Raw genomic sequence first — 25,452 nt, 5'->3', positions numbered from 1 at the left:
CTCACCTTGAGGCACTGGCAAGCTGAAATTTGAACCTGATTTCATAGGCAATACTATGAATTAAATGCTTGTGTCTTCCCAGAACTCATATTTGAAGTCCCATTTGTAGGTATTCATATGTTGAACTCCCATATGACAGTATTTGAAGTGGGGGACTTTGGGAGATAATTAGGTTTAGACAAAGTCATGAGGGTGGAGCCCCATGACGTGATTAATGCCATTATAAGAAGATGAAAGAGCACATTCTCTCTCTCTCTCTCTCTCTCTCTCTCTCTCTCTCTCTGCAATGTCAGGATTCAGCAAGGAGGTAACTATCTGCAAACCAGAGAGAGGGCCCTCACCAACACAAAATCTACCAGCACCTGGATCTTGGGTTTCCCAGGCCCCAAAATTGTGTTTTTGGTTTAAGCTGCCCAGTCAATGGCATTTTGTGATAGCAACCTGAACTGATTAAGATGGGCAATAAACTGCATTCATTCCACAAAAAAGGAGATATGGATCTCATTGGCAGTACTTAGCTGTCAAATATATTTGATCTTCAAGTCCAACAAACATGATGTTGGTTTTTCTTCATGTATTGCCAACTTTTTTATATGATACATACGACTTAAAAAGGAAACATGAACTTACTGTCTTCATAGACCATTTGTTGGCAGGATCCCTCTAAAGAAATTCATTTTCAGATCATTCCTTGAGGCTGAGAAGTGGTCTTTGTGTACTTATTTTTAGAAATTATTTTGTTCAAAGTCTAAATATTGAATTTGAGTATAAGGCAAAACCAGTCAGAAATTATATAACATAGTTGTTTCTTCATAATGAACCAAAGCAGAAATTAAAGCAGTGGAATGGTGCTGTCAATGTCAGTATGCATCATTCCATGAACCAAATTGTTTTATTGAGACAATTGCAATTTATGAGGAATGTCTAAAGAAAAGGAAGGGGATTCAGGATCTTAGAGATATTGGAGAACCAAAGGTTGAGGGAATTTCTTGACTGACACTCTTTCTAGGAGTACAAGGTCCTAAGTGATGTCCAATGTTGTTCAAGGTGAATGAATATAATTCAGTGCTAAATAACTCCAATGTGAACATCAGAAACCTTTCAAGTGAGGCTAATCTATGAAGCAGTTTCTTAAAAATTCTTGTTGGGGTTGTTCCTCACTCGAACTATCTGTTGAGAAGTGGCAAGGGCCGGTTTTTCAAATTCGTGGGGATCAGCCTCCTTAAAAGAGAGACACTTGAATTTTTTTTAAAAAAGAAATATTAACATAAAAGATTGTATTAAAGTAAGAATTGAACCCTGAAGGTGCCAGTCCAGTCAATTCCAAGATATCAGTGTTGGAAATTTTTTCTGTTATGCAATACCACGCACTGAGTTTCTTGAAGCTAGGATTCTAGTGCCGCAGGCAATGTCTAGTCTTGGTTAACCATCATGTAAGAGACTGATGAAAGAGACTCATGAAAGAGAGAATGATAATTTACCATATAGGGTTTCTTATGTTTGTTTTGCTGAAAGTTTTCAGCAGGAATATTGAATTGAATTTTTTTTAAAAGCTTCTTGAAGCTAGGAATCTAACCCAAGAACTCACCAACAGATTTCATTATAGCATCTTATAAATTTGGGTGACACTTGTCTTCTGGAAGTTTCTCAAGTATCCAGTCTCTGGGCCTGCCAGAAGTGACCTTCATTGCTCACCTCTAAATCAGGAACAAAGTCAATTTTCTCAAGAGTGTTTTGTTAAGCATTGGCTACTTCCATAAAGCCAACCTTAGTTCCTTAAAAGTATCTAATCATAACAGATTAAATGAGCACAACTAATATTCTAATATTTCCTTTAATAACGAAGATAGTTTTATTGAACTACTGCAAATAATTACATCATCACAAAAGTAAGAATGCTTAATAAGAAATTCTAAATTCTGTAGCAAATAGCAAAAAAGGATACCATTTACGATCATTTCATTTCTATTTCAATTTACAAAGCATATACTCCCAAATTCCTTTGAGTTACAAATAGCTTAAGGGAAAAAACGGAAAATGGTACCTATATCCTGAAAATAGACCATTGGAAACATCAACAACATTCCAAACAGAATCATTCTTCATCAGTTCATTCAATCTTGTGTAATTTTTGGTCACTCCCCCTTGGCTTAGCAGTCTCATGGACACATCTGCTTCTGCTACTTATTATTAGAAATTCTCAAAAGTGAAAGATATGATGTTCATTTATTGCAAGAATTCCCATTTGAAAACCACAGGCTTAGAAGATGCTAGCCTTAATGTAAAGAATAAAAGTTGTGAGTATATGAACTTTTTAATAATCATTGAAACCGTAACTGAAAACACTCTTCTGTTTTTGTCTAATATCAGGCAGAGTGGTACCATGATAAATAGAAACACACATGGTCAACAAGGGCATTGATGATTCTCTAGGAACTTCCCATGAAGCATACAGTCTTTGAAACGTTTACATTGATAACTTTTGATCTGCATGGTTTTATCCTGGGGAAAGCTAAGCCTTATTTCTAAACTAACAAGGACTCCCATGTAGCTCAGAAATAGTACCACTTCAAGTAAACCTGGTTCATTTTATACCTCTCTTGTCAAGGTAAAATCCTTTGTGACTGTTGGGAAGCCCTCTGGGAAATACCAGAGACAGATTTTTTTTTTTAAATATTTATTTTTTAGGTGTAGATGGACACAACACAATGCCTTTATTTTTATGTGGTACTGAGGATTGAACCTGGGTCCCACTCATGCTAGGCGAGCGTTCTACCACTGAGCCATAATCCCAGTCCCAGAGACAGATTTTGATGGAAAAGATATCCCTCAGTAATCAGTTCTGTGGAGGGAAAAAACAAAATGTTGTCAGGAGTAAGATAAGATCATGGGTTACTGAGAAATAATGCTTGGATAATAATACTTAACCGTTTAACTAAAATGACAGTAAAAGATTTTTATTTTTTTTTTCTTTTTAATTTTTTATTGTTGGCTGTTCAAAACATTACATAGTTCTTGATATATCATATTTCACAATTTGATTCAAGTGGGTTATGAGCTCCCATTTTTACCCCATATACAGATTGCAGAATCACATCAGTTACACATCCATTGATTTACATATTGCCATACTAGTGTCTGTTGTATTCTGCTGCCTTTCCTATCCTCTACTATCACCCCTCCCCTCCCCTCCCCTCCCCTCTTCTCTCTCTGCCCCCTCTACTGACATTCGTTTGTCCCCCTTGTATTATTTTTCCCCTTCCCCTCACTTCCTCTTGTATGTACTTTTGTATAACTCTGAGGGTCTCCTTCCGTTTCCATGCTTTTTCCCTTCTCTCTCCCTTTCCCTCCCACCTCTCATCCCTGTTTAATGTTAATCTTCTTCTCATGCTCTTCGACCCTACTCTGTTCTTAGTTACTCTCCTTATATCAAAGAAGACATTTGGCATTTGTTTTTTAGGGATTGGCTAGCTTCACTTAGCATAATCTGCTCACAACCCAATCAACAAATGGGCCAAGGACCTGAACAGACACTTCTCAGAGGAGGACATACAATCAATCAACAAGTACATGAAAAAATGCTCACCATCTCTAGCAGTCAGAGAAATGCAAATCAAAACCACCCTAAGATACCATCTCACTCCAGTTAGATTGGCAGCCATTATGAAGTCAAACAACAACAAGTGCTGGCGAGGATGTGGGGAAAAGGGTACACTTGTACATTGCTGGTGGGACTGCAAATTGGTGCAGCCAATTTGGAAAGCAGTATGGAGATTCCTTGGAAAGCTGGGAATGGAGCCACCATTTGACCCAGCTATTCCCCTTCTCGGTCTATTCCCTAAAGACCTAAAAAGAGCATGCTACAGGGACACTGCTACATCGATGTTCATAGCAGCACAATTCACAATAGCTAGACTGTGGAACCAACCTAGATGCCCTTCAATGGATGAATGGATAAAAAAAATGTGGCATTGATACACAATGGAGTATTACTCTGCATTAAAAAATGACAAAATCATAGAATTTACAGGGAAATGGATGGCAGTAAAAGATTTTTAAAAGCAAGCACAGACAATTATATAATTTAAAACAATCAGCTTTTTCAAGAGTGAGAAGTTTTTGTTCTCTTAAATAATTAAGGGCATGATAAAATCAATATGAGATACAGGAAGTTATCCTAAGATATGGAATCCTTGCCATCTAGGTAGATTATTAAGAAAGTAAAGAAAAGTATTTATAACATCTTGTAAGGGTAGGTCAGTAATCCAAAAGAAAAGCAATTCTACTTTGCCTCAGTATTTGGTAATAAAATATAGTATTTTGTAATAATTTTTTTTTAAAATCTCATAAATTAACCCATGAAACTTTAGCTGGTGCTGACCACAGCAAATAAAATTTCTTTTCCACAAACCTACAACTTTTTGTTTTATTTCAGATTTTGTCATACATATTAACAATTGGCTATTTGACTTCCAGATAAAAATGACTCTGGTTTTTCCTTTATAAAAATATGCTTTTCAAGCTTTGCATATAAAGATTTACTTTTCTGGTTCTTGTAGTAATCCTAGTGGAGTCTTGTTTGTGTATATTGATTACACTATTTAGATAGAAATAGTACCTCTGTTTCACAAAAGAAAAAGAGAGATGAAAAATTGTGAGCTGTCACACACCAGCATTATGTATCATACTATAAAACTCAAGAATACATATCTCAGACATTCATGAATACACATTTCATCCACCTCTAATAATCATATATATCCATTATAGTACAACTTCACCAGTGGCAAAAAGGACACATTTTTTAAGACCTAAATGTAGACAGCTTCTCTGTAGCATATAAAAAAAAGGCAAAAATCATATAAATGTAAGATTATGCTTGGTTATCAATGTTTCAGTTTTTGATCTTACTAAAAAATTATGTAGATATCCTATGAATATCCATTAATTAATGCAATTTAGTATCAAACCAAAATTATAAGTTACTAAAGGTCTTGGAAATTATTTTCAAACTGATATACTACAAAACATTATTACTGTGGAAATTTTGTCAAAACAATCAATTTGTTGAAACACAGATTTATCTTTTTATTTCATTAAACTTTAAATAAAAGTAATGCAAGAGTATTTGATTAGCAAATCTGTATGACGTTAGGAAGAACATACACAAGTAGAATGAAAATGTGTATTTGCATTTTATTTAACCTAATGGAGAAAATATAGCTTTTTATTAAATCAAAATTATTAAACTGGACTTGTTTGCTCCAAATTTATCCAGGTTATATGGACTTGCTTTGCTATTTCTGAGATAGTTTCTTTAAGATACATCTTTCCAACTCCACATATTAAAAGTATCTAAAGTAGATAATTTGGGAATTTAAAAAAATACACAGTTTATACAAATTATTCCTTATTTCTAGGATAGTTAAAATTGAATTTCCTTGAGAGATTTCATAATCTGGTAATGCCATCCTGAGAGAGGGAATATTATATACAATGAAAGGCAAGTCCTTTCTGAATTGGAGACATAAACAGGAAAGGAGAGACAGAGTTTAGGTTTAATTCTAAAATTATGCTATGGGTCAACGATAAACAGAGAATTATGAAACCCACTGGTCCATATCAAAGAACTGTTCTCTTCCCAATTGTAGAGTTTTAAGTGCCATAAGCCCAAAATAGGCAAACAGAAAAGAGCAACAAACCAAATTTTCTGTCATCTTTAATCCCAAAGAGTCAAGATCTCTATAAGTCTTTGTTTCCAGACATCATCAGTGATTAGACTATAAAACCAAAAGAAGCCAGATCTAGAAAGCAAGAGACTAAAAAGGAATAAAAGTCAAATTCTTGCCATGTTACTAGTAGACAGCAGAAATATCACAATACTTAGAGTTAACTCATTACTGGGTGCCTGGACCAGGAATAGAACACAAGATGCCCTAGGAAGACTTGTTATTAGGGTTGAGTGAAGGAGGATCCAAATCTAAGAGCCAATCTGCCCAAGTCGTACACCAAATTATTACTGAAACAGGTTTGTTTTTCCTACCACACAGTATGCCAGGTACTTAAGTGATAATGCTTGTAAAAGAGATGTATTCCAGAGGCACCAATCATGTAGAGACAGGGAAATACCTCAAATCCACCTCCTCTGGGATAGGGTTTAAGGGCATTCATGTGATAAAGCATGAAGAAAAGCAATTGAAGTAAGAAGGAATGAAATAATCAGTGGTCTGTGCAAAAGAAATCAAACTTCATAGATCTTCATAGGATTCAGACAGTGATGGCATTAGCATGATCTGAGGGTAAAATTTTGGCCCTCTGATGTCAAAGGTCACCCACTAGACACCTGCACAGGCTCAAGTGAAGGTGTCAGTGGCTTTGACTGGTTTGAGCTAAACAAGGCTATCATTGCCATTGTGACCATACATGAGAGGTATTTTTTATAGTAAATCTAGCAGGGGTCTATTACTTCATTGTTTAACTAAGCAACTTTTAAAATCAGTGATAAAAGCAAGTAGCTAAGATTAACTACAGGGTTTATTATTAAAGTTTACCCTTAGTTTCACTATCAAAGACAAGAGCCCTTGATAATTAGATGATTTTACTTCAACTACCATACTAGGAATAAATTCATGAAAGGTGACTGTCTTAAAGAAAAGGGATCTGGGTTATCACAGAGGTGGACAAAGAGAGGTGTTTTTCCAAAATTCTTATGGGAATTGTGAAGGGTAAAAATGGATCTTTATCTCCGAACAGATGAGGGAAGTTTACCAAACACAAAAGGATGGAGAGATTTCTTACTCGTTACTATTTTCCTGAAGTAGATGATTCAGGTAACGTTCAGTATTTTCCATGTCTTTCATCTTTTTCTCACTTTTTTTTTAAACAATTCTCTTTGTTGAGGCTACATGAAATCATGTTTACTCCTCTACTTTCTGACAAATTTCACAAAAATAGCTACCATAACATATCTAGCTAAGTTCCAGCATATTTGTTATGTTCTTATGCAACATCATCCCAAGGAAGGTTTTAGCTTCTCCTTCCAAGAAAGTGATGAAGTGAGACTCTTGGAGATGGTCTAGTATTTGATGAGAAACAAGGAAGAGGTCTTTGGGGCTTAGAAAGCAATACCCCAAGGTATGATGTTTTGAAATTTCGAGCATTTTGAATTCAAAACTATCGAAAGGCCTTAGGAATAGCCTTCGAATCTAGAATTCTCTCTGACCTTCCATTTTTACTTCTCCTCAAGTTTATGGAAAGGCTTTCTGAATTTCACACATTTGACCGAGGAACTTTATTCTAAAAGAAATGCAATTATTTTAAACTCCCTCCCTAAGGCTTTCAACAGATGAGCAGGAAAAAGAGGGACATAAAATCATTGCCATGTCTGGACAGACTTTTTGTCTACTTCTGGGAGGGAGAGCAGTTCCTGGAGATTACCTGGAAGACTATTTGTATGACAATTTTTGTCCCCAGTGACGTTCTGCTCTTTATCTTCCTATAACTTGTCACTACCTCTTCCAGAATCCAGAAGAATATTGTCCTAGATAACTGTCTGTTTTCTGGACTCATTCTTTTCCCTAAAATTAATTTATTCCCCTTCTAAAATTGCTTACTCTTTCTTATCACTCTCCCCAGTGGAAAGGGCTTTTAAGCTTTATATTTTCTAGATCTGGAATAATGCTACATGTGTTAATAAATGTGTATGCTTTTTCTCCTGTTCACCTGTCTATTATCACTTAGTTTCAGAAGACTCAATTATGGACACTTCAGTATTATCCTTCCTTTTATGAATAGTGATATAGTAGATGATAATTTTGTTTTACTTAAAAAATAAATTTGTAAAATTGATGAGAGACCTCCAATTTTTAAAATTTGAGCTTCCCAAAAAGGTCTAGACTGGCACATGACCAGGATTTTGCTACTGAGACCCACAGTACAAACTGCATTGATCATTATCTCTGTGTGTGTGTTTATTTACCTCCAACAATAGTTTGATGGTTTTCCTGACATAAAATATTGCCCTGTATGACGACACAAATCTTTTCTATTCTATTTCTTGCTATTCTCCTTCGTTTCTTAAAGCTAATAATGACTCATTAAAATTGACTCCCACTAATAAAAAGAATATTAGAGTTTGAAGTACACTGGGTAGCGTATATATTTTAATTACTTATTTTTATTTCAAAAAATTAATTTAGCAATCTTTTGAAAATATTACTAGTGTCCTTTTTTGTGGGGTTTTAAGAATAAAAGTACATGTGCTCTAGTCTTTTGTCACATAAATATGTGGTAGAGTACCATAATTGTGTTAATAGATCAGTTCTAATGCCATGTTTGGACTTTGGTGGTGTTTTCCAGAGATAAGTCTATAATAAAGAATTGAGATAAATAGTTTACAAATATGTAGAGCCAGATGTTTATTCAACAAATATATTCCAAAAATGATTCATGGTAATTGGAGACAAGTAGAAAGGCAAATATGAATCTTGCATTTTAATGTAAGATTAGATTCCTGAATCCTGTCAGATGAATCTTACATTCTAATAGAGAAGTTGCCATATTCCTGTACTGAAAACATTTTTCCTTCTCATGTTCCATTCCTTGACAGAATCCCTCTGAGAATGTATACATGTACACATAACATATCCGATGTAGTATTTATATCTGTGTATCAAACTATTATCCTTCCTTTTATGAATACTGGTATAGTAGATGATAATTTTGTTACTGTAAAAATAAATTTGAAAAATTGATGACAGTCCTTCAATTTTTAAAGTATTGCTCAACTATCTCATGAAATCTCAAAATCTAGAATATACTAGATAACTTCTGATTTCTTCCACACCCCGCTACTAGGAGGTGATAATTCACAGCTTACTGCAACTACCCAAAAGGTGGCAGAATGACCCACCTCCTGAAAAACCACCACTGACTTGGGGACCCATGTTTTTTAATCCCACTTCTAAAAGTGATTTGAAAATAAATAGCAAGTTTCAAAAGTCAAAGTATAAGAAATAGTAATGTCTAGGGTCATTTAGAAGAAAAATTAGTTAATGAATTTTGGCACCCTGTTTAAGGCAAAAAACCGTGACCGTGTGCTAAGTATAACCATATTTTCTATAGTGTGTGATTCAAAAGAGTGATTTAATAGCAATAGTCCAAGAAGTGTTGAAAACTCTGGCCCAGCTTGATTTCCAATAGAGAACACACATAAACACAATGGAAAACCCAAGAATTAAACTGTTGCACTCTGGAGAAACTTCATTTTAAGACAAAAAACAGATTTTTTTACCTTAATTTATGCACACTTAAGGTTTCCTTGGGTATTTATGCATGAAGACCGAGGACGATTAGATTCAGTCTCTTTGTCATCTCTCTATAGCTCCCATTCTAAAATAGTATTTCACATAGTAAGGGAAAAAAGAAAAAGTATTTGACCTCCTGCAATGAAAGATAGCAATGATAATAGCTGATTCTTATGTAGTGGTTATTATGTGCCAGGAACCATTTCAGGCACTTTATAGCTATGAACTCATTTAATTCTTAGAACCCTATCAGATAAGTACCGTAATTTTAATTTTGTAGACAAGAACAATTATGAAGTGGTGGAGCTAAAAATCAAAGCTTGGCTATCTAGCTCTAGAACCCAGGCTCTTACCCACTGCATTGCACTACCTATTGAGAAAGGAATTAGAATAGGCAATATTTGTATCCAAATGCAAGTGAAAAATTAAATGGAGGGTAGAACATCAGTTTATAAATTATCCAAGGTCAATAAGAGACCTGTTACCCTTGTCTTTGGGTTGGAGGTTGATGGATCCAAGTGATCCCTCTCATGAATCCAAATGGGGATAATATAGATACTTACCTTTCACAATGAAAACACCAAAGCAGAAAATCCAGTCAAATATGAGTTCTTGAAGTTATAAATGGAAGCACATAATTACCCTGTATAGGACTCTGCAAATTTTTTTGTTCTCTCTTTTTTTTTTCCTTCTTTTTTAAATCAGTGCAGGACCACCAAATAGTAGGTGCCTAAACAATAAGGAAATACAAATAAGGAAAATGCACTAATTTAATCTTCCTTTTCCTCTAATTCTCATTTCTGCTAAATGTAAAAACCTGTTCCTATAATAACATTCCAAAGTACTTGTGTGGACTTTAATGAGGTTTTTTTTTTTTTTTTTTTTTTTTTTTTTTATACATCTCTCCTTCATTCATCAGCCTCCACATTGGCTTTATACAGGAGTTACATCTCATTCATTCCTTTCCCTTTTCTTTTTATTTTATGAGCTCTAGAACTTGGCTGTCAACCAAATCTTGAACTTGGTAATTAGATTGTTCATGAGCTCCAAACATGTTGTAACTCATGTCATACTCATGTGTACTTCTTTGCCCCAACTTGATAAAATGAGTGATACTGGGACACCATTGTCATGCACACCCCCAAACCTGGGTGTGTAACCTTCTACTGCCTGGACTTGTTCAGGTAGAAATAGGATTGCTAAAACAGCGACATGTCCTCATTGTGCTGGGTTTATTATGAAGGATGCATCAAGGATCAATCCTGTGAAAATATGGGGCTGGAAGAGGAAATGTCTCTGGGGCAGAAGTCCTATGGAAAAACTGAAGATGATACCCTAGATATTATTGAAATCATCTGTAGTAACAGAAGTTTATTCAATGTATTTAACAAAGAGTCATAGACAAAATATGCAATGTGAGAGAAAATACCTGGCTGTGCCAATAACACCTTCCTTCAGCTTCAAACAGGATCAGCCCACAGAACAAAAATACCAAATGTCTTAGTCCTCAGTTCTTTTGTTCCCCACATTCTCTCTTAGCCCCTTCCCTATCTCCACTTGTCCTTTTTTAATGCACTTTGGATGAGTTGTTCTTAATTTCTGAAGTTAATTGGCTTTGGCATTAAGTACTTACTTTACTCATCTAGTACCTTTCACAGCAGTCCTCAGATCTTGATTCTCCAAGTCCTCCCAGCACCCTTCCCCTTATCTTCTGCTAAATGCCAGTCATGCAACCATTCGGTTCTGCATGGAATAAGATGGTTAACAAAGGGCAATCTCTCAAAGGATCAGCATAATCTCTGTGATTCAGGGTGACTTTACATGGCCTCCAGCACCTTCCTCAAGCTGGTTTATTCCAGATGTGGCTCCCTTTGTATCCCTTGATCTTCTTGATCTTTCTGCCCCACTTGACCTTCATTTCCTCTCTTCTCCTTGCCTTCCTAAATTACAGAAGAAAAATCTTAATGCTTATTGGTTACCTGAGGATATAACTCATAACTCAGACAAATGGAAATAACTCTCCTATTGTTTTTGTACTTGATGTGATGAATTTAAATTATGTTTTAAATTTAAATTTGCAGAAAAGTTTCAAAGAATAGTACACAGAGTTTCCATATCAACTTTACCAAGCATCTCCTAATGTTAAAAACTTATATAAGCATGGTACATTTGTCCAAAATATAAAATTGATGTTGGTATAATACTGTTCACTAAACTTCAGATTTCACCAGTTTTTCCACTATTGTCCTTTTACCATTCCCAGATCTAATCCAGAATAGCATGTTGCATTACTACATGATGATTTTTTTTTTTTTTTTTGGTACCAAGGATTGAACTCAGGGGCACTTGACCACTGAGCCACATTCCCAGTCCCATTTGTTTTTTAAAAATCTTTTTAGTTGTAGTTGAACCCAATACCTTTATTTTATTTATTTATTTTCATGTTTCCCTGAGGATCTAACCCAGCTCACACATGCTAGGCGAGTACTCTACCACTGAGCCACAGCCACAGCCCCCTCTAGCCCCATTTTGTATTTTATTTAAAGACAGGGTCTCAGTGAATTGCTTAGCACCTTGCTTTGCTAAGGCTAGCTTTGAACTTGCAATCCTCCTGCCTCAGCCTCCCAAACCACTAGGATTACAGGCCTGTGCCAACATGCCTGACTATGCATGATGATTTTTAAAGGGTAATTTCCACCTATGCTCCTGTTTCTGTGTGTGTATGCTTGTGTTTTTAATAATACAGATAGAAGGGCTATAATTCAACATGGAAGGCCTTACGTCTAGCCTTTTTTAACTAGACACTATTGACAAAATACAGGAGTTGAATTATTGCAGAATATTAAATATCCTTAAGCCTTTCTTTGCGTTTCAACTTGAGCTACATACCAGCTTCACCTGAGGAAAATCTGTAAAATATACATGCTTGTTCCCCACCTCAGATCTATGGAATCAGAATCTCTAGGAAGCAAGAGCCCAAAATCTGTGCTGTGAACACCTCCTCAGTCAAGCCAGAAAAGATTACCTTAGACATTTTTATTTCAGAAGCAAAACCAGGCTCCCAATTTTATATTCCCTAATTTGGGACTTATGTGAATATAGGCATACAATAATTTGTATAATAATAAATGTTAATGTATTTTAATAGTTTTCTATTTCAGAATATTCCTTCTCTTGTCAATATTATTAAGTGTATATTTCATTGGAATTCTCGCCCCTGAGCACACACTGCTCTGAGCCTTACTCGGTTACAGTGTCCTCACTGAACCCAAGCTTTGGAGCCAGATGTCCTTAAGTTCAAGTCCTAGCTCTGCCATTGAGGACCCTTACAAAGTTATATAAGCTCTTCGTAACTATTCCCTGTCTATAATAAATGAGAATAATTATTAACATGTAGGATTCCTGTGAACATAATCCACCTGACACACAGAGGTTTTAGATGCAGTATTATACCAAATAGGGGAAACCCTGAAAACCTACGTCATCTGGAAAATTTATAAAACCTGAACAATGTGGAGTATGAAATATTAAGTCCTATATTTATCTTAGTTTCTGGTATAGGTAGGATTGCCTCCTCATAAGACTTCCAAAACAACCTCCAATTAAATAGTTCTTTGATATATACTGCCTGCAGAAGAGTCTGACTTATTTGCACTTACAGAGCAAGGAGGCCCCAAAACAAAAATGCTGAAATTGTGAAAGCAAGTGTTAGAAATAGAATTTATCAGGATTCTTCAAATGACTAGCAGTTTTGTGGATGATTTGCAGCTAAAAAACTGTTAACACCTGCTGCTGACACCTCGTTTCGTATCTAATGTACAAGGAACATTCCCCTTTTGAGACTATGCGAGTTTTTTAAAACCTAATTCATTCTGCAAAATGACAGTAAATGTTATCAAAAGCAGTATAGATTTATATACATTTGATTGTAAAACCTAGCACAAAGTGCGTTACCTTAAGTTTCTAAGAAACAACTTGGAAAAGTGGGAAAACATGTTTACAACTTGTCACAAGAGGTTAGTTCTAAATGAGGAGACTTTCTTGTTTGTAATAATCAGTTTTACTTTGTTTATGCATTATTTGTTTCCACTTCAAATCTTGAAAATGTTAAGAGGGTACAGGAATAGGTTAGAAAACATCCAAATAAAAGATAGGCCAAGTCCTGCTGTTTCCAAAACATGAGACAGTTTGCCAAGATAAGAGTCATTGGCTCCTTCCTACAGGTCTTTCTCCAAATTTTTGTTTTCACTAAATACTGTATTAAAGAAGCTTACATATGACACTGCCTTCCCTAGACCACTCGTTAATGGGTCCTTTTCAATACATATCAAAAAAGCTTCACTGTGGTCTCTATGTCTTGCACATGGACATATTCCAAGTGTCTAGACTAGCATTTGACACATAATGGTTGTTCCTAAATAAGTGCTGGATGAGTAAGTGTCATCCTTATGCAGGGGCCATGCTAGTCTTCTCTGTATCATTCCAATTTTCAATATATGGCTGATGGAGCAATCCCTAGATGAGTATGTGAAGGACAGAAACTATTCCCCACATTGTAAATATATCATATCATTTCATTGTTATGCTATGAGATATGCAAACTGCTATCATCTCTATGTTACAGTGAACAATCTAGTCATAAATGAGGAGACTTCCCAAGTTACACAGCCAGGAAATAGATGGCAGGAGACCTCAAAGCCTGTGTGCTGCCATCTTGTCCTGGCATTCTGGGACATGCATGTGTACATTTAGAATATGTTCAGGAAATGTGGGGGCACTGGGGAAATGCAGCAGTGTGATGGCAGAATGCACTATCAACAGGAGCACCCCACATGCTGTTCTCATTCGACAAACCCCCCTCCCTTTTTGTTCTCTTCTTTTGCCTTGCCGGATTTGTCTTGTCTTCTCCTTAGTAGCTTTTCTAAGGATTTAAAATTAAATGACTAACCATCAAAGAGGAAATCTTTAGTTATTTTTATATGCAATTCATTTGTTGTTTCTATATTTGATTAGTTAAATATAGATATATTTTTTTTCTTATCTGTCCCCATACACACATTCACATAACTGACTCCTTTAGAAAATCCTGAGATTATCCTTGGTGGACTTTATATAAATTCCAACACTGTCAAATTCTCCCAGAAACTTTTTCTTAATTTTTCATTAGTGTAGAAATACCAACTAACATTTAATGAATGAAATCTAAGGGTTTGAAAGATTTACTGAAAGTTTCAAACCTCCTTCCTGATGTTCTAGGACTGTGTCAACATAGGTAGGAAGAAGGGGAGAGCTAAGGGCGCTTAAGATCATATAACCTTAGGAGTGGAGGAGTCTCGAGTTCTTCTAGCCCTAACCCCTCATTTACACATATAAAAGTGGAATTTAAAACCAACTGTAGAACGAACGGGACTTGCCAGCCTGTTATTTGGATGATTTTAATAATAACAAACTATCATGGGGGAAACATTCATATGCATAAGAAAGGGTTTTTTAGGTTTCAGAGGTTGGCATCCTTTAATAACTACCTCTTTTTTAGAGTTTACCCAGCAATGGAAAATTCCTGTGTAAGAAGAATTATTTTTCAGATAAATGACATAAAATAAATTTAGTAAGTAATCATTTGGGGGTATCATTTGTTTTAGGGAAGAAGAATTTTTTAAAAAATTTGTTTTAAAGAAAAGAAAACCTTAAAGCCAGAGGTAAGAGTAATGCACAAAAGCACATGCCATCAAACACTGGGGGGGGGGGGGGAGATCTAACTTAAAGCAATCTTCCTGGTAAGCAAAATAAAGAGAGGAAATCTGATTAACTCCAAGATTCATAATTGTGGTCATATATAAACAAACCAGTTTTCAAGATACTGGAGAAGATTCTGTGATCAAAAGAACTGAGAGATATTTCTTGTCTAGGTAATGAGGGTCTGCAATTTGCAATATACTTTGGTAAGACAGAAAACATAAGCTGAATGCTATTTTCACTGAATTTATAATGCAGTTGAAAAAGACATAAAAAGTTGACTGTTTAATGGATGAAAATGAATGAGTACTGTAACAATGAGTCCGAATCAGAAGTACCCCTCGTTCGTAGTATTACTCTGCAAAATTTAAGTTGCCTATTGTCAACAGAGTTTGGAAAACATTGAATGGAAAATTCCAGAAATAAATACTTTGTATATTTTAAATTGTGCATTGTTTTAACGAGAGTGATGAAATTTCACACCGTCCAGCTCTATCCCACTCAGGAAATGAATCATTCCTTTGTCCAGTGTATACACACTGTATATGCTACTCACCTGTTAGTCATTTAGTAGATTACAAAGTCGTCAGATTGACTGTTGCAGTATTAGTATGTTGTTTTAATTATTCTATTTTATTATCAGTTATTTTTGTTAATCTCTTACTATGCCTAACTTGTAAGTTAAATTTTATCAGAGGCACATGTGTATAGGAAAAAAAATACTATATATAGATTTTGGTTCTATCTGTGGTTTCAGATATCCAGTAGGGGTCTTGAAAGTATCCACTACAGATAGGGGGAAACTATATACAGTTTTTCAGATTACAGAAAAACAAAGAATCCTGAATGGAGGGTTTTAGAAACACTTCATGGAGGAAGTAACCTGTTGACAGGCTTTAAAGTCTGCCCAGACTTGCAAAGCAAAAGGTTAGGAGAAATATGGAATGAAAGAATTGGGTGGCCAAAGAAACAAATTCTTTTCCTGATTGTCAGACATTGCAATGTCTATACTACTGTGTGACAATGACAGAGATTTCGACTCTATCATCTAAAATTGCCATCAATAAACATTGACTAATGTGTGTGTGTGATACTTACCAAAACCACACTTAGACATTTGGTAACTTGAGGATTTTTTAAAAAATAAAAAGCAAGGTACATTAACAATGTCTCAGCATAAAGGGAACATTGATATTTCATCTGTAGAAGTCTGTGACCTTTTGGATGGAAACTCTGAACAATGTGTAAATGGGAGTTGCTCAACAGTATGCATTGCTGTGTAGGAGTAGAAAAGGATCCTTGGGTTTGACTTGAAAGCCTTCTTATGAAATATGAAACTAGCAACCAAAAGGATTAATCCCACCAGTGATGCAGGAGGGAATGCTTACTGCCTGGAAGTCCTTGTCCTTGAGGTAGCACATATATTCTTACAGCAATCCTGTACAAAACTCCAAAAAGAGTTAATATCCAACAAGTTCATATAAATTTTTCAAAAGAGCCAAGACAATTGTATTTTACCTTGACTTTTGATTCTCCCAAACTATTTGTGTAGTTAGCTTTTTGTTGCTGTTATAAAATACCTGAGATAGGTAATTCAAAAGGAGAAAAGATTTATTTTGCCTCATGGTTGCAGAAATTCCAGTATATGGTCACTTAGCTCTTAGTTTCTGGGCCTGTGGCAAAGCAGTACAACATGGCTGGAGCATGTGGTGAATCAAAGCTATTCACCTCATGGTAGCTGGGAACAAAGAGAGATGAAGGGGCCAGGTTTTAATATGGCCTTCCAGGGCACACTTAAAGCAAACTACTTCCTCAAACTAGCTCCAACTCCTAAAGTTTCCACTACCTCCCAATAGCCCATTAAGTTATGAATCCATAAATGGATTAATCCATTGATGGGGGTCAGAGACCTTAACTATCTCCCAAACTATCCACCTCTGAACACTGTTGCATTAGGGACCAAACCTTTAACCCATGATCTTTTGGGAATATTTCCAATCCAAACCATAGCATAATCTATGAACAGAATTTATTTTTCTTTTTGTTTTTCTATTTCTCTTTCTTTAGTGCTGCTAGGGATTGAACTGTGGACCTTGTGAATGCAATGCATGTGCTCTGCCACTGAGCCATTTCTTAGACCCAGAATTTGGATATTTTAGGAAAATGGGCTCCCTAGTTTTGGGAGAGGAGCATTGAGAAATGTCACTGTGAGAAAAAGAAAGGTGGCTGTCAGCCTAGATAGATCAAAGCTCCTAAGAAGCTAAGAAGTACAAAATGATAGTGTTTCAGCTCCATATGATGTTGTTGTTGAAGACAGGTGTAATACAAAGCTGAAGATTGTTAAGGCATTATGTTTCAGCCCCAAATTTGGTAGGGAATTATGATTCTTAAAATAACATTCTTCCCAAGGATTTTATACTGTCATGTAAAATGATCATCCCAAACAATGGTCTGTAAGCCCCATTTTGTAATTTCATTGTAAAAGATAATGGAGTGTAAGCAAGGAATCCACTACTCTATGGAGAAATGTGCCATTTAATTGTATTGCTGATAAAGCAATTTGAAAAAGTAAACTTTCCCCCAGCTTAGATTAAGCTGTCCCTTTCAAATGAGGTCTTTCAGATACCAAATTTCCACAAAGGGGCCTGATCATTTCTTACAGGAACACAGGATAGCAAACACAATTAAGAATAAAAAATGAGATTCACCAGCACTGTGGTACACACCTGTAATCCCATGAAGGAGCCAGGTTACTCAGAAGGCTGGAGGAGGATTGTAAGTTCAAGGCCATCCTTCATGACCTAGCCAGACTCAGTCTCAAAGTTAAAAATTTAAAAAAATCTGGGGATCTAGCTCAGTAGTAGAGTGCCTGTGAGTTCAATCCCCAGTAGTGAAGAAAGGAAAGAGAGAGAGAGAGAGAGAGAGAGAGAGAGAGAGAGAGAGAGAGAGAGAGAGAGATGAGACTTCCTTTGAGTATAGGAGAAAATCAGTCCAAGCTTTTTATTCTAAACGAAGGTAAAATGCAGATCTTATGGCAGCCACCATCATAAAGGGGCAAGTATCACCTGAGTCCTTGTTGTACAAGATTACATCAGGAACATACATTGTGATGCTTTCTGTTTGGGGTTCCGTTTGTCATTTATTTGTGGATAATTCAGGTAATCTCACTTTTAGGCATTTCTTCCCTCCTCTCCTAAAATGGGGCTGACATTTAACCCTTCATTGTGTTAAACCTCTCTCTATTCACTGGTTTCATAAGAAAGCGTGAAACATTTTTCCATGGAATTCTGGGGGGTAATTCAATATCATTGTGTTCCGTGGTGAACACACTCTGAAAATGATCGCCATAATCCCTGATTCCTGGTGATTCCCCTCCCCTTGTCTGATGCCCTGACCTTGAAAATATAAGCAGGACCTTTCATTGTTTCCTGCCAGTGTGCCACTACAGAGTTGGTCAGACCTCTGTGACAACACATATGTGATTATGTGGTTAGGTAACATAAGTTTGCGGTGGATGTCTTCCTGGCACCCTCCTTTTCCTTGATGGCTTTAATGAAACAAATGGCCATGTTGAAGAACCCCACATGGCTAGGAACTGGTGGTGCCCTTTAGGAATCTGGGGTGGGAGACGTGTAGCTGAGAGCCACCAAGGAGTGAATTTTGCCAACAATCCAATGAGCAAGGAAGCAGCAGGTCCTTCCATCTCAGAGGAGAGTGCAACCTTGGCCAAGAGCTTTCATTGCATCTTTGTGAGCCCCTTAAGCAAAGGATCTAGTTTCAACTCTGTCCGGACTCCCAAGCCACATAAACTGTGGAATAATAAATGTGTGTGGTTTTAAGTGATTCTATTTATGGTAATTTGTTATACAGTAATTAAAAACAACCTGATACACTTACTAAAAAATCAATCACTAAAGAAACATGATTATCTGCTTTGGAGAGTGCTTTATGCTGTGCTTGCTTTACTTTTTTATTTGCCTAACATCTGAGTATTAAAGGAAATGTTGAATTTTCTAAATTTCAACATGCTAATCACCTCTTCCCTCCCCTGTGTATGTGAGAGAGATTACCTGGTAATCATGGTATAGAGGATTGTTTTTTTTTTTTTTTTTAATGTTCTTAAAAAACAAAAACTTTGTAATCTGGGGTAGTTACTAAGAGGCCAATATTCAACACTGCCACTGAGTTTCCAAGGCATTGCCTTCCTTCTGAAATTTCTGCACACTATGTTCTAGATTCTAGTTGTTAATATCCAGAATCTTTCATTAACTCAACAAGTCTTTTTGAGGCTTATGATCTGACCAATCCTGTGCAAGCCACTAAAGAAGAGCCAATGAAGAGTAAGGGACAGTTCATTCCTGGAGGTTTGGTATTAAAATGCCACCTAAAGGATGAATCATTAACCGCACATTGGATGAAATAATCTAGGAAGCCTGGAGCCCTAGTAAGGTCACACTATCATAGTCATTAGCTAATTTATTTCAGAAACTAAAATCACACATTAACTTCTTCTTTCCTTCCTCCCTCCCTTCCTTTTCCAAATATTTATTAAATATGCCCATTATTGTCTCAATACCATAAACAAAGATGCCTTTTTAAATACCTTGTGAAATACTCATTTTTTCCTCTTCTTGTAAATATTTCAATAATCAAAAATCATTTGGGAAGACTTTGTCTATTTGAAAATAAAATTAAAGGAGGGTAAAGTTGTGTTTTTAAATATCAGTGCTAAAGATAATTAAATAGCCCTAGATTCTAGCAACTGTGGAGAAGCCTGTGTATACTATTTCTAAAAAGTTCGTGAACACCTGAGGTATCTGAATGCTTTCCATTGATTTTCAGTTGCCTGTTGGTGGCCATTCTCCTAGAGGTCATGCTTTTGATGTGCTTGTAGTCTCTCCCATGGTGGCTCATTGTAACAGGAAGCGTCCAGGTCCCTCAGGAGCACGGACGGCAGGCGACTTCTCTTTGCCTACTGTAACTGAGACCCAGTGGGAAATTGGGGAGTTCAATGACCAGGGTAGCGAGAGGAGCTCTCTGGGTCAGAGCCAGGCTGGAATCTTTTGAAATGAAACTGTAGTGAAAAAAGTGAAGGAGTTTACCCTCTAGATTCATAATTCCATAGTCTACCAGACCAATAGGAAGTGAACAGGAACTCCTTATTAAAACATCACATAAGGGGCTGGGGTTGTGGCTCAGTGGTAGAGTGCTTGCCTAGCATGTGCAAGGCACTGGGTTTGATACTCAGCACCACATAATAATAAATAAATAAAGGTATTGTGTCCAACTAAAATATTTTTTTAAAAAATCACATAATTGATTCATTCCATAATATAAGCAGATAGGCAACAAACAAACATTTATTGAGGGCTTATTGTTTCTTTTTCTCATAATAAAGTGTTTAATAATAAAATGCATGTTTTGCATGAGGAGTAATATAACAACCACTGCTTCTATAGCAGGAGAACCAAAAGTGACTAGAATGTAATTTATATCCAGAGTGCTTGTCCTTTATCCCTTATAAATGATTAGTATCTTGTTCTTATAAAGAAATATATAATTTTTTACATATATAAATGCATGCACATAACAAATATCTTAAGAATACCCACATGAGACACAAAATCCATCATGTTAAATGTCACTGTTATTCTGAACATTTTAATTTACTATGAAGGCTTAAAAATAAAATGATAAGATTATATGTAAACATGAATGCTAACTGATCTTGGATGCTTCAGATAGTTGAAGATAATCAGATATTTTGTTTCTTTCTTCTATTAATAGTGTGCAATTTGGAGTCATGAAGGATCTAAAAAATATTTTTTTAATGTCTAAGCCATCCTTAAAGGCCACCTCAGGCTCTTTATGGAGGTGCTGTGGAATTATGAAATGCATGATATACAAAGTACATTACTGTGGATTCTAAATTTATTTATTTAACTTGCAACTTCTTATTCTTGCATCATAGAATATTTTCACTTACTTAAATAAAAAAACAGATAAATTAAAATTGAGACAAAACCATATCAGAGGATGACACACATTTACACAACTCCTCAAGACAAAAGTTTGGAAATTCTAAATTTCATCCTTAAAATGTGGACATCATCTGAAACATATTTTAATAAATGTTACAGAATGGCATTTCAACAAGTCATTCTTAAAGAGCCTCTACTATTTCTAGGGTTTTACTATTTCAACATGAAGGTCCAAGATAACTTTGGTCTCTAATAATATATTATGGCTTATTTATCCTGAGTCACAAAGCCAGTCATATGCATGTCTTCCTAATTCATTGGCAGTGACAGCATGTTGGTGTTTGACAGCATGTTGGCTAGTGGAGAACATTGATACCATAGAAATTGGCAAACACTAGAAATCAACCTATAATGTGATAAATCTCTTTTCTCTTTTCCCTCTTTTTGAAACATTGTGATCCAATTGTTAAACAGTTATCAGTGTGATCCAGATACTTGTCAATGGTATTCTCCCTCTCCTCCTTACATCTGATCTAGGTGTTTTTTTTTTTTTTTTATATCCCTTCTTTTATCCTTAAAATAAAGTAGGTCTTGCCAAGTGCAGGGTGAATACTGTAATTCTAGTAGCATAGGAGACTGAGGCAGGAGCATTGCAAATTTGAGGCCAGCCTCAGCAATTTAGACCCTCAGCAACTTAGGAAGACCTTGTCTCAAAATATAAAATAAAAAGGTATGGGCCTGTAGATCATTAGTAAAGTGCCACTGGGTTCAATCCCAGGACAAAAAAATAAAAACAAAAAAGATTTTAAAATAACGTAGGTCTTTGTATTTTGGCTTAAGACCAGTTTTCGCAAGCTGTAAAGTAGATAAGTAGGTCAAATATTTTGAAGGGTTTCTTTGTCCTTTTTTCCTGAACATCTTCCCTTTTTCCTTCTTGTCACAATCCCACACTTTCCCTTTTCCTTTCTATTCCAGCCCTAGGTAAATTATTTATGAATGATTTAAGAATGGAAGTATGAGAACTTTGGGCATGGCCCAGTAATATGGGGATTCAGAGATGAGAGGAAGGGGTAGAAGAGGCTGGACTTTTTTTTTTTAACTACAATCCCAAAAGTGTAAGGTAATTTTTTAAAAGAGAAAACACTCCCTTTTCTCCTGTATTAAAATTTCCCTCACCCAAGTTGTGATGTTCATCGTGAGTCTTGCTCTCCTTTTTTCAGATGTGGACAGATGTGTCCCCATCTTTTGGAATCTCACAGTGTGGAGATTCAGTGGCACAGGTACATTGCCATTTAAGGTGGGTGCAAGGAGATAGAGATTCTGTGCTGCTGAAAGCAAGAGGTTAAGAAGGGGAGATGCCAGATCTCATAAATTACCCTATAACACCCTGATTGTGTCCCAGGAGGCCATCCATTATTGATAAGAACACCAGTATTCCTTTTGGACTATGTTTCAAGGGGTAACTCTTATCTTAGCTATCTTTACCCAAAATATTAGCAGTTCCCAACAAACTAAATCTGTAATTCCTTTGCAGAAACTAGAAACACCTGATGGGGACTTCAATCAAATTATTTGGTGGGGAAAAAAAGGTTCATAAGCAAATTTTCAATTGAAAAGAAGCATATTTGTTAAAAGTTTAGAGAGGTGGAGAGTTGTGTTTTGATTGACAAAATAATGAACCTGTTGATAGACTAGAGAGTTAGCTGGCCGAATTTGTACTCGTTTATCATAAATTTGCCAAAGTCAGAAGAAAAAACCCATGGAGGCAGAATGATGATCCATTTGATTAAGCATGTTATCAGTCTGGCTGTGGCCAGATTCCACCCTCATATATTCATGCACACATCCTTTGCTGTGAGTTGCATATGTGCTTCGTGGCTATGGGGCAGATTTAGACTTGTTTTCTTTTGAGTGTTTTCTGGTTCCAAAGCTCATCTTTTAAAAGTTTTTGGAAGCAATTTAGAAATGCTATTAGATTCTCAACCCCCTCCCAAGTTTTGGAATACTTGCAGTTATTTTTTCTGGCACAAGAACAATCAAAATGGGAAAAAAAAATTGTCAGGATATCTTCCAAAGAGAGACAGAAAGTTCCCACCTACTTTATTTGTAAACCACTGCAATTTGTTTATTCTTTCTTGCTGTTACCAGAAAAGTCGTTTAATATATTTTAAAAATTGAAGGCTGATTTATTTGTGGGGGCAGGGGTTCTAAACTGCAGAGGTATTGCTGTATATTAAGAGAGTCGTGTTGTTTGGTCCATGTTTAATTAAAGCACCTTTGAGAGATTTAAGAACTAAAAGTTATCTTTGAGTCATTGGATACCATTTTTTAAAGCAGTATCTTGAAATGTGATGTAAAATTATTTTAAATTCCTAATCATTGCTGTTTACTTATAAAAGTTGAATATTGATTTTTAAGTAGTTTGTGGCAATTTGGACACTTGAATGCGGAAAAATTAATCCTTAAGTATGAATGTTTTTCAACATTACTCACTGAATTATGTTGGATTTGGTGGCCAATGTTATTATACTTGCAGTAGCACTTTTCTAACACATAAGAAGTAACCCATTGTTTATACCCACTTGTCTCCTGTCATCAGGACAATGCACAGTGTTAACTGATAATTTTGTGCATGAAAATTAAGCATCACTTGTCCTAAAATAAGGGGTCAATGTTTTCATGTTCTTCTTTTACAACATCTCTTCTTGTTGAATTCAAAACCCTTGAAATTTGTACACTTGCCTAGGAAAAAGGAAAGGAAAAGAAATGAAACCCAGCTGAAAGCCAGAAACCTGGGTAAGACAATGACATTGGATCATTTCAAGTCACCTTTGGTGCTATAGCTATATAGGGGTCCAAGAGCTCATTGCTGAATTCCCTAGTCTGCTCTCCTCTCTATTCAGTTATATTTAGAGCAGCTCAAAAACTTTCTCAGCCACCTGTTTCTCCTTTCCATTCAAAATCCTACACTTGCAGCTTTCCCTTATGACTGGCTTTGTCCTCAAGACAAGAATACTTTGTGTGAAAAGCTTTGGTATAAATCAGATTTAGGGTGAGTATGAGGTAGGCAGAGAGAAGATTTTCTTCTCACTAATGATCCTTGAGGACACATTGTTTAGCCTTCAGGGATAGATTTAAGCAAAATATTCTTATTCACAAATTGTTCTTCAACCCTGTATTCACATACTCTCTTTGTGACTTCACTACCTATCTTCCCATTAATATTTACAACATAGCTTTTGACAAGAAGAGGAAGTGAAAGATTTTTAATGATTGAATCTGCTATGTTTCATTCCTGCTCCTTTTCCCACATTTTATACTAGTCTGTTCCCAGCCACCTGAGTCTTCAGGCAATTTTACCATCTTCCCGTCTTAACCCCAATTTAAACATCCCCAGGAAGCCAAAGAAAACATGCCCATCTGCTCCAGATGTGTCAAATCAAGTCCTCCTATTTTAATTTTTTTCCAGACAAATCTTCCAGCAAATGTATAAACAGGTTGCCTTTTAGAAGAAGTAAAGATTAATCTTTCTCTGGAAAAACAAAATCCCATGCATTTTGGAAACTCTGGATATTTTCCTCTTCAAAAAAAAAAAAAATCTTCTAAACTAAATGCACAGCTTGATCCTTCCTTGTGCCAGAAGGGGAGCGGCATCTTTGAGCTTTGTTTCTCAATCCTTTGCTTGATCTGGGCTTATCCTTCGACTAACGAAAAGAATCTACCCCACAGCCAGATGCTTGCCTTTGGTCCCAGTTCATTTCCAGGCAGCTTGGAAGGGAGCATCACACAATGACAAAGCAGATGTCAGGCAGAAGTGGCCAGGATGGTACCAGCTGATCAGATGAACTCTAGCCTCCATGTTGTGGCACCTCCTTCCGCTCCAGGGAATTTGTCTCATAGGACTACATGCTTCAGTTGCACATCTATCCACAATGATTTACTAGCAACCTACTTTGTGTCAGACATTGTTCTAGGATATGGGCATTCGGCAATGAGCAAAATGACACAGAAAGAATTTGTTCCCACAGACCTGGAGACAGACAAGGAAAATATATAGCAATATTCAAGATGGTAGACAGAGGTAAATGCTCTGTATTAAGATAAGGTAGAATGCATGATGGAGACTGACCTGGTCAGGACAGTGTCAAGAACTCAAAAATGCTTTAGTGACAGTGGTCAGGAAAGCCTCTCTGGTGAGGTGACCTTAGAGCAGGGAGCTGAAGGTTATTAAAGAATGAGTGGATCAGCAAAACAGCCCTGGGACTTGAGCATGCCTGCTAGTTTCAGTGTCCACAAAAGCCCAATTAGACACAGAAAATGAGCAAGGAGAAAGTAGAGGGAGATGAGGTTAGATAAGAAACCATAGGCTAGACCCCGACTTCTAAAACCCACTATACGTACAAAACCCTGAAAGGATCTTGCTACAATGT

The 25,452-nt window shown here is 36.2% G+C and overlaps 1 protein-coding gene and 1 pseudogene across 1 annotated transcript in view; one reads left to right on the top strand and one right to left on the bottom strand.

The window, feature by feature from the left end:
* The window catches only part of Nrg1 (neuregulin 1), a 1,010,326-nt gene that overhangs the window by 556,773 nt on the left and 428,101 nt on the right, over window positions 1-25,452 (top strand). The gene's annotated exons all lie outside the window — the stretch shown is intronic.
* Window positions 13,722-13,819, bottom strand: LOC114095932 (U6 spliceosomal RNA; annotated as a pseudogene).

The sequence above is a fragment of the Marmota flaviventris genome, chromosome 3 (genome assembly GCF_047511675.1).
Source record: "Marmota flaviventris isolate mMarFla1 chromosome 3, mMarFla1.hap1, whole genome shotgun sequence".
Classification (NCBI taxonomy): domain Eukaryota; kingdom Metazoa; phylum Chordata; class Mammalia; order Rodentia; family Sciuridae; genus Marmota; species Marmota flaviventris.
Note: the sequence above shows the minus strand (reverse complement) of the source record. Positions and strands in the feature narration are given on the sequence as shown.